We start from the raw sequence: 11,446 nt of genomic DNA, 5'->3' as shown, positions 1-11,446 counted from the left end.
GAAAAGAAAGCCGGTGGGACCTAAGGAGGGGACAAAACGAGATCCAACAGATACATCGCGCGTGTGTGTGTGTGTGTGTGTGTGTGTGTGTGTGTGTGTGTGTGTACCAAGAGGGATGGGCCAAAAGTGGAGAAGGATCTTGGAGCCACCAAGACCTAAGGAAGGGTGAGGTGGATGTAGCTTCTCTGTGACACTAGTGCCACCTGCATCATCTATTGACATGTGTGTTGGGGGCTTTTCCGTTGGAATTACTGTGCAGGGCCATGGAGGAGGTAGAAGGAGGTTTATCTCTAACAAACTCCTACCATTACAGGTGATGGAACTCAGTTCCACCACCAGCCCTCCTGGACTTTAACCCCTGATTCTGACCTTGAATTCCACTGTTGGCAAAACTGCTGTACTCTTTCATTATGTGTATCCACAGCAACAATCAGTAAACTATAATTTTCTAAACTAGAAAACTAATGCGCTAGAAACATGAAAGATAAAAAAGAGGTCTACAGTATGTGCTAATCCTTGGAGAGTGATAAAGTGGATGGAGATAAAGTACCAGTCAATCAGCTCCTAATTACCATGTTACAGGCTGTGTTTGAAAAATGACAGTTAGGAGATGGTGGGTTTGTACTATATCTCTGTCCACTTTATCTCCATCCAAGACTTAGTACATAGAGCCCTTAGTTTAGTTTCCATTGCATTCCTTTCTTGCAGTTACAGATGTGTCCCCACTTATTGTGCATACGAGTTGCAGGAAAAGGCGTAAATAGCGTCTTTGTGACTGGGAGCAGACGCATGCTGTGACTAGCCATGGCAAGCTGCATATAATCGCTATATGCAGGATGAGCAGGGACACATCTGTACCTGTGTCTAAGTTTTCAGAAATGTCACCCAAAGCATTTTAACAACAGAATGCATACTATGTGTCAGTATAATGCACACAGAGATCAGGATTGCCTAATACAAGAATTGTATTTATTTAAAAGTATATCCTAAAAAACGATTACAGTATTAATTACTGAATATCGTCACAGGCCTTTGAAGTATGTACATTATATTATATATATATATATATTAGAGATGAGCGCCTGAAATTTTTCGGGTTTTGTGTTTTGGTTTTGGGTTCGGTTCCGCGGCCGTGTTTTGGGTTCGACCGCGTTTTGGCAAAACCTCACCGAATTTTTTTTGTCGGATTCGGGTGTGTTTTGGATTCGGGTGTTTTTTTCAAAAAACCCTAAAAAACAGCTTAAATCATAGAATTTGGGGGTAATTTTGATCCCAAAGTATTATTAACCTCAAAAAACATAATTTACACTCATTTTCAGCCTATTCTGAACACATCACACCTCACAATATTATTTTTAGTCCTAAAATTTGCACCGAGGTCGCTGTGTGAGTAAGATAAGCGACCCTAGTGGCCGACACAAACACCGGGCCCATCTAGGAGTGGCACTGCAGTGTCACGCAGGATGTCCCTTCCAAAAAACCCTCCCCAAACAGCACATGACGCAAAGAAAAAAAGAGGCGCAATGAGGTAGCTGACTGTGTGAGAAAGATAAGCGACCCTAGTGGCCGACACAAACACCGGGCCCATCTAGGAGTGGCACTGCAGTGTCACGCAGGATGTCCCTTCCAAAAAACCCTCCCCAATCAGCACATGATGCAAAGAAAAAGAAAAGAAAAAAGAGGTGCAAGATGGAATTATCCTTGGGCCCTCCCACCCACCCTTATGTTGTATAAACAAAACAGGACATGCACACTTTAACCAACCCATCATTTCAGTGACAGGGTCTGCCACACGACTGTGACTGATATGACGGGTTGGTTTGGACCCCCCCCAAAAAAGAAGCAATTAATCTCTCCTTGCACAAACTGGCTCTACAGAGGCAAGATGTCCACCTCATCTTCACCCTCCGATATATCACCGTGTACATCCCCCTCCTCACAGATTATCAATTCGTCCCCACTGGAATCCACCATCTCAGCTCCCTGTGTACTTTGTGGAGGCAATTGCTGCTGGTCAATGTCTCCGCGGAGGAATTGATTATAATTCATTTTAATGAACATCATCTTCTCCACATTTTCTGGATGTAACCTTGTACGCCGATTGCTGACAAGGTGAGCGGCGGCACTAAACACTCTTTCGGAGTACACACTTGTGGGAGGGCAACTTAGGTAGAATAAAGCCAGTTTGTGCAAGGGCCTCCAAATTGCCTCTTTTTCCTGCCAGTATAAGTACGGACTGTGTGACGTGCCTACTTGGATGCGGTCACTCATATAATCCTCCACCATTCTATCAATGTTGAGAGAATCATATGCAGTGACAGTAGACGACATGTCCGTAATCGTTGTCAGGTCCTTCAGTCCGGACCAGATGTCAGCATCAGCAGTCGCTCCAGACTGCCCTGCATCACCGCCAGCGGGTGGGCTCGGAATTCTGAGCCTTTTCCTCGCACCCCCAGTTGCGGGAGAATGTGAAGGAGGAGATGTTGACAGGTCGCGTTCCGCTTGACTTGACAATTTTGTCACCAGCAGGTCTTTCAACCCCAGCAGACCTGTGTCTGCCGGAAAGAGAGATCCAAGGTAGGCTTTAAATCTAGGATCGAGCACGGTGGCCAAAATGTAGTGCTCTGATTTCAACAGATTGACCACCCGTGAATCCTTGTTAAGCGAATTAAGGGCTGCATCCACAAGTCCCACATGCCTAGCGGAATCGCTCCGTGTTAGCTCCTTCTTCAATGCCTCCAGCTTCTTCTGCAAAAGCCTGATGAGGGGAATGACCTGACTCAGGCTGGCAGTGTCTGAACTGACTTCACGTGTGGCAAGTTCAAAGGGCATCAGAACCTTGCACAACGTTGAAATCATTCTCCACTGCACTTGAGACAGGTGCATTCCATCTCCTATATCGTGCTCAATTGTATAGGCTTGAATGGCCTTTTGCTGCTCCTCCAACCTCTGAAGCATATAGAGGGTTGAATTCCACCTCGTTACCACTTCTTGCTTCAGATGATGGCAGGGCAGGTTCAGTAGTTTTTGGTGGTGCTCCAGTCTTCTGTACGTGGTGCCTGTACGCCGAAAGTGTCCCGCAATTTTTCTGGCCACCGACAGCATCTCTTGCACGCCCCTGTCGTTTTTTAAAAAATTCTGCACCACCAAATTCAAGGTATGTGCAAAACATGGGACGTGCTGGAATTTGCCCATATTTAATGCACACACAATATTGCTGGCGTTGTCCGATGCCACAAATCCACAGGAGAGTCCAATTGGGGTAAGCCATTCCGCGATGATCTTCCTCAGTTGCCGTAAGAGGTTTTCAGCTGTGTGCGTATTCTGGAAAGCGGTGATACAAAGCGTAGCCTGCCTAGGAAAGAGTTGGCGTTTGCGAGATGCTGCTACTGGTGCCGCCGCTGCTGTTCTTGCGGCGGGAGTCCATACATCTACCCAGTGGGCTGTCACAGTCATATAGTCCTGACCCTGCCCTGCTCCACTTGTCCACATGTCCGTGGTTAAGTGGACATTGGGTACAACTGCATTTTTTAGGACACTGGTGAGTCTTTTTCTGACGTCCGTGTACATTCTCGGTATCGCCTGCCTAGAGAAGTGGAACCTAGATGGTATTTGGTAACGGGGGCACACTGCCTCAATAAATTGTCTAGTTCCCTGTGAACTAACGGCGGATACCGGACGCACGTCTAACACCAACATAGTTGTCAAGGACTCAGTTATCCGCTTTGCAGTAGGATGACTGCTGTGATATTTCATCTTCCTCGCAAAGGACTGTTGAACAGTCAATTGCTTACTGGAAGTAGTACAAGTGGGCTTACGACTTCCCCTCTGGGATGACCATCGACTCCCAGCGGCAACAACAGCAGCGCCAGCAGCAGTAGGCGTTACACGCAAGGATGCATCGGAGGAATCACAGGCAGGAGAGGACTCGTCAGACTTGCCAGTGACATGGCCTGCAGGACTATTGGCATTCCTGGGGAAGGAGGAAATTGACACTGAGGGAGTTGGTGGGGTGGTTTGCGTGAGCTTGGTTACAAGAGGAAGGGATTTACTGGTCAGTGGACTGCTTCCGCTGTCACCCAAAGTTTTTGAACTTGTCACTGACTTATTATGAATGCGCTGCAGGTGACGTATAAGGGAGGATGTTCCGAGGTGGTTAACGTCCTTACCCCTACTTATTACAGCTTGACAAAGGGAACACACGGCTTGACACCTGTTGTCCGCATTTCTGGTGAAATACCTCCACACCGAAGAGCTGATTTTTTTGGTATTTTCACCTGGCATGTCAACGGCCATATTCCTCCCACGGACAACAGGTGTCTCCCCGGGTGCCTGACTTAAACAAACCACCTCACCATCAGAATCCTCCTGGTCAATTTCCTCCCCAGCGCCAGCAACACCCATATCCTCCTCATCCTGGTGTACTTCAACACTGACATCTTCAATCTGACTATCAGGAACTGGACTGCGGGTGCTCCTTCCAGCACTTGCAGGGGGCATGCAAATAGTGGAAGGCGCATGCTCTTCACGTCCAGTGTTGGGAAGGTCAGGCATCGCAAACGACACAATTGGACTCTCCTTGTGGATTTGGGATTTCAAAGAACGCACAGTTCTTTGCGGTGCTTTTGCCAGCTTGAGTCTTTTCAGTTTTCTAGCGAGAGGCTGAGTGCTTCCATCCTCATGTGAAGCTGAACCACTAGCCATGAACATAGGCCAGGGCCTCAGCCGTTCCTTGCCACTCCGTGTGGTAAATGGCATATTGGCAAGTTTACGCTTCTCCTCCGACAATTTTATTTTAGGTTTTGGAGTCCTTTTTTTTCTGATATTTGGTGTTTTGGATTTGACATGCTCTGTACTATGACATTGGGCATCGGCCTTGGCAGACGACGTTGCTGGCATTTCATCGTCTCGGCCATGACTAGTGGCAGCAGCTTCAGCACGAGGTGGAAGTGGATCTTGATCTTTCCCTAATTTTGGAACCTCAACTTTTTTGTTCTCCATATTTTATAGGCAGAACTAAAAGGCACCTCAGGTAAACAATGGAGATGGATGGATTGGATACTAGTATACAATTATGGACGGACTGCCACGGTTAGGTGGTATAAAAAAACCACGGTTAGGTGGTATATATTATAATAATAATACAATTATGGATGGACGGACTGCCTGCCGACTGCCGACACAGAGGTAGCCACAGCCGTGAACTACCGCACTGTACACTGGTTGATAAAGAGATAGTAGTATACTCGTAACAACTAGTATGACACTATGACGACGGTATAAAGAATGAAAAAAAAAACACGGTTAGGTGGTATATATTATAATAATAATACAATTATGGATGGACGGACTGCCTGCCGAGTGCCGACACAGAGGTAGCCACAGCCGTGAACTACCGCACTGTACACTGGTTGATAAAGAGATAGTAGTATACTCGTAACAACTAGTATGACACTATGACGGTATAAAGAATGAAAAAAAAACCACGGTTAGGTGGTATATATTATAATAATAATACAATTATGGATGGACAGACTGCCTGCCGACTGCCGACACAGAGGTAGCCACAGCCGTGAACTACCGCACTGTACACTGGTTGATAAAGAGATAGTAGTATACTCGTAACAACTAGTATGACACTATGACGACGGTATAAAGAAAGAAAAAAAAATACCACAGTTAGGTGGTATATATTATAATAATAATACAATTATGGATGGACGGACTGCCTGCCGACTGCCGACACAGAGGTAGCCACAGCCGTGAACTACCGCACTGTACACTGGTTGATAAAGAGATAGTAGTATACTCGTAACAACTAGTATGACACTATGACGGTATAAAGAATGAAAAAAAAACCACGGTTAGGTGGTATATATTATAATAATAATACAATTATGGATGGACGGACTGCCTGCCGACTGCTGACACAGAGGTAGCCACAGCCGTGAACTACCGCACTGTACACTGGTTGATAAAGAGATAGTAGTATACTCGTAACAACTAGTATGACACTATGACGACGGTATAAAGAAAGAAAAAAAAATACCACAGTTAGGTGGTATATATTATAATAATAATACAATTATGGATGGACGGACTGCCTGCCGACTGCCGACACAGAGGTAGCCACAGCCGTGAACTACCGCACTGTACACTGGTTGATAAAGAGATAGTAGTATACTCGTAACAACTAGTATGACACTATGACGACGGTATAAAGAATGAAAAAAAAACCACGGTTAGGTGGTATATATTATAATAATAATACAATTATGGATGGACGGACTGCCTGCCGACTGCCGACACAGAGGTAGCCACAGCCGTGAACTACCGCACTGTACACTGGTTGATAAAGAGATAGTAGTATACTCGTAACAACTAGTATGACACTATGACGACGGTATAAAGAAAGAAAAAAAAATACCACAGTTAGGTGGTATATATTATAATAATAATACAATTATGGATGGACGGACTGCCTGCCGACTGCCGACACAGAGGTAGCCACAGCCGTGAACTACCGCACTGTACACTGGTTGATAAAGAGATAGTAGTATACTCGTAACAACTAGTATGACACTATGACGACGGTATAAAGAAAGAAAAAAAAATACCACAGTTAGGTGGTATATATTATAATAATAATACAATTATGGATGGACGGACTGCCTGCCGACTGCCGACACAGAGGTAGCCACAGCCGTGAACTACCGCACTGTACACTGGTTGATAAAGAGATAGTAGTATACTCGTAACAACTAGTATGACACTATGACGACGGTATAAAGAATGAAAAAAAAACCACGGTTAGGTGGTATATATTATAATAATAATACAATTATGGATGGACGGACTGCCTGCCGACTGCCGACACAGAGGTAGCCACAGCCGTGAACTACCGCACTGTACACTGGTTGATAAAGAGATAGTAGTATACTCGTAACAACTAGTATGACACTATGACGACGGTATAAAGAATGAAAAAAAAACCACGGTTAGGTGGTATATATTATAATAATAATACAATTATGGATGGACGGACTGCCTGCCGACTGCCGACACAGAGGTAGCCACAGCCGTGAACTACCGCACTGTACACTGGTTGATAAAGAGATAGTAGTATACTCGTAACAACTAGTATGACACTATGACGGTATAAAGAATGAAAAAAAAACCACGGTTAGGTGGTATATATTATAATAATAATACAATTATGGATGGACGGACTGCCTGCCGACTGCCGACACAGAGGTAGCCACAGCCGTGAACTACCGCACTGTACACTGGTTGATAAAGAGATAGTAGTATACTCGTAACAACTAGTATGACACTATGACGACGGTATAAAGAAAGAAAAAAAAATACCACGGTTAGGTGGTATATATTGTAATACAATTATGGATGGACGGACTGCCTGCCGAGTTCCGACTGCCGACACAGAGGTAGCCACAGCCGTGAACTACCGCACTGTACTGTGTCTGCTGCTAATATAGACTGGTTGATAAAGAGATAGTATACAATACATACAACAATATACTACTATACTGGTGGTCAGGCACTGGTCACCACTAGTCACACTGGCAGTGGCACTCCTGCAGCAAAAGTGTGCACTGTTTAATTTTAAATTAATATAATATTATGTACTCCTGGGGGCTCCTGCTATAACAACCTGCAGTGCTCCCCAGTCTCCCCCACAATTATTATAAGCTTTGCCTTTTATACATTGATGTGCAGCACACTGGGCTGAGCTGAGTGCACACAGACTGAGTCACACTGTGTGACTGGCTGCTGCTGTGTATCGTTTTTTTTCAGGCAGAGAACGGATATAGCAGAGAACGGATATATTATATTAAAATAAATAAAAGTTAACTAACAACAACTGCACTGGTCACTGTGGTAAACTCTGTCTGACTCTGCACAATCTCTCTCTCTCTTCTAATCTAATTTCTAATGGAGAGGACGCCAGCCACGTCCTCTCCCTATCAATCTCAATGCACGTGTGAAAATGGCGGCGACGCGCGGCTCCTTATATAGAATCCGAGTCTCGCGAGAATCCGACAGCGTCATGATGACGTTCGGGCGCGCTCGGGTTAACCGAGCAAGGCGGGAGGATCCGAGTCTGCTCGGACCCGTAAAAAAAACATGAAGTTCGTGCGGGTTCGGTTTCAGAGAAACCGAACCCGCTCATCTCTAATATATATATATATATATATACAGTATATATATAATTCCACTGTTGCTAGTATAGCAAACTGCTCGTCACTCCAGGCTTAATGAAGAAAAGTTCCTTTAATGCTTTGTAAACATGAAAATGAGGGATAACAGCATGTAGTGATGCACAGCCTGTCAATACATCAATATCAATACACATGTACATACTGTACACACATACTTTGTTTATAGTCAGATGTAAAGCTGATTAACACCCACTCGCTGTGCTGAGCTAGAATGAGCAGATAGCAGGGCTGCAATCTGAGGTTTGCTATCAGATTGCTGGCGAGCTATGAAAAGTACTGTACAACCTGTTCCTGGGCAGCTATTCTCTCCTCTCTGTTTGCCTGGCCTGTGCCTAATGTCTCTAGCTGCTATCCTCAATATCAGTTTCCTGTGTCTTAAGTGGAATTAGATTCACTGTGATAGGCATTCAGGAAAGAACTGAAAAACAGTAACAGTGTATAAAATAAATGTACTGCTTTCTGAGAATTAGCTGCAAAATAAATGATACTGCTACAAAATGTATGTTAACATTTCTAAATGAATTTTAAAAAAAGCTTGTCAGTTTAACAAAAATATTGTAATAGCTTGAGAATCAAAATTTCAAATATATAAGCTTGCTATGGAGTCTATTTATGAAGCAGTAAAAAGAGTGGAGAAGTGAGTCAGTGGAGACAGTGCCCATGGCAACCAATCAGCTGCTACATATATTTTTATAGAATACACTAGAGATGAGCGGGTTCGGTTTCTCTGAAACCGAACCCGCACAAACTTCATGTTTTTTTTACGGGTCCGAGCAGACTCGGATCCTCCCGCCTTGCTCGGTTAACCCGAGCGCGCCCGAACGTCATCATGACGCTGTCGGATTCTCGCGAGACTCGGATTCTATATAAGGAGCCGCGCGTCGCCGCCATTTTCACACGTGCATTGAGATTGATAGGGAGAGGACGTGGCTGGCGTCCTCTCCATTAGAAATTAGATTAGAAGAGAGAGAGAGATTGTGCAGAGTCAGACAGAGTTTACCACAGTGACCAGTGCAGTTGTTGTTAGTTAACTTTTATTTATTTTAATATAATATATCCGTTCTCTGCTATATCCGTTCTCTGCCTGAAAAAAAACGATACACAGCAGCAGCCAGTCACACAGTGTGACTCAGTCTGTGTGCACTCAGCTCAGCCCAGTGTGCTGCACATCAATGTATAAAAGGCAAAGCTTATAATAATTGTGGGGGAGACTGGGGAGCACTGCAGGTTGTTATAGCAGGAGCCCCCAGGAGTACATAATATTATATTAATTTAAAATTAAACAGTGCACACTTTTGCTGCAGGAGTGCCACTGCCAGTGTGACTAGTGGTGACCAGTGCCTGACCACCAGTATAGTAGTATATTGTTGTATGTATTGTATACTATCTCTTTATCAACCAGTCTATATTAGCAGCAGACACAGTACAGTGCGGTAGTTCATGGCTGTGGCTACCTCTGTGTCGGCAGTCGGAACTCGGCAGGCAGTCCGTCCATCCATAATTGTATTACAATATATACCACCTAACCGTGGTATTTTTTTTTCTTTCTTTATACCGTCGTCATAGTGTCATACTAGTTGTTACGAGTATACTACTATCTCTTTATCAACCAGTGTACAGTGCGGTAGTTCACGGCTGTGGCTACCTCTGTGTCGGCAGTCGGCAGGCAGTCCGTCCATCCATAATTGTATTATTATTATAATATATACCACCTAACCGTGGTTTTTTTTTCATTCTTTATACCGTCATAGTGTCATACTAGTTGTTACGAGTATACTACTATCTCTTTATCAACCAGTGTACAGTGCGGTAGTTCACGGCTGTGGCTACCTCTGTGTCGGCAGTCGGCAGGCAGTCCGTCCATCCATAATTGTATTATTATTATAATATATACCACCTAACCGTGGTTTTTTTTTCATTCTTTATACCGTCGTCATAGTGTCATACTAGTTGTTACGAGTATACTACTATCTCTTTATCAACCAGTGTACAGTGCGGTAGTTCACGGCTGTGGCTACCTCTGTGTCGGCAGTCGGCAGGCAGTCCGTCCATCCATAATTGTATTATTATTATAATATATACCACCTAACCGTGGTTTTTTTTTCATTCTTTATACCGTCGTCATAGTGTCATACTAGTTGTTACGAGTATACTACTATCTCTTTATCAACCAGTGTACAGTGCGGTAGTTCACGGCTGTGGCTACCTCTGTGTCGGCAGTCGGCAGGCAGTCCGTCCATCCATAATTGTATTATTATTATAATATATACCACCTAACTGTGGTATTTTTTTTTCTTTCTTTATACCGTCGTCATAGTGTCATACTAGTTGTTACGAGTATACTACTATCTCTTTATCAACCAGTGTACAGTGCGGTAGTTCACGGCTGTGGCTACCTCTGTGTCGGCAGTCGGCAGGCAGTCCGTCCATCCATAATTGTATTATTATTATAATATATACCACCTAACCGTGGTTTTTTTTTTCATTCTTTATACCGTCGTCATAGTGTCATACTAGTTGTTACGAGTATACTACTATCTCTTTATCAACCAGTGTACAGTGCGGTAGTTCACGGCTGTGGCTACCTCTGTGTCGGCAGTCAGCAGGCAGTCCGTCCATCCATAATTGTATTATTATTATAATATATACCACCTAACTGTGGTATTTTTTTTTCTTTCTTTATACCGTCGTCATAGTGTCATACTAGTTGTTACGAGTATACTACTATCTCTTTATCAACCAGTGTACAGTGCGGTAGTTCACGGCTGTGGCTACCTCTGTGTCGGCAGTCGGCAGGCAGTCCGTCCATCCATAATTGTATTATTATTATAATATATACCACCTAACCGTGGTTTTTTTTTTCATTCTTTATACCGTCGTCATAGTGTCATACTAGTTGTTACGAGTATACTACTATCTCTTTATCAACCAGTGTACAGTGCGGTAGTTCACGGCTGTGGCTACCTCTGTGTCGGCAGTCGGCAGGCAGTCCGTCCATCCATAATTGTATTATTATTATAATATATACCACCTAACTGTGGTATTTTTTTTTCTTTCTTTATACCGTCGTCATAGTGTCATACTAGTTGTTACGAGTATACTACTATCTCTTTATCAACCAGTGTACAGTGCGGTAGTTCACGGCTGTGGCTACCTCTGTGTCGGCAGTCGGCAGGCAGTCCGTCCATCCATAATTGTATTATTAT

The sequence above is a fragment of the Pseudophryne corroboree genome, chromosome 7 (assembly GCF_028390025.1).
Source record: "Pseudophryne corroboree isolate aPseCor3 chromosome 7, aPseCor3.hap2, whole genome shotgun sequence".
Taxonomy (NCBI): Eukaryota; Metazoa; Chordata; class Amphibia; order Anura; family Myobatrachidae; genus Pseudophryne; species Pseudophryne corroboree.
Note: the sequence above shows the minus strand (reverse complement) of the source record.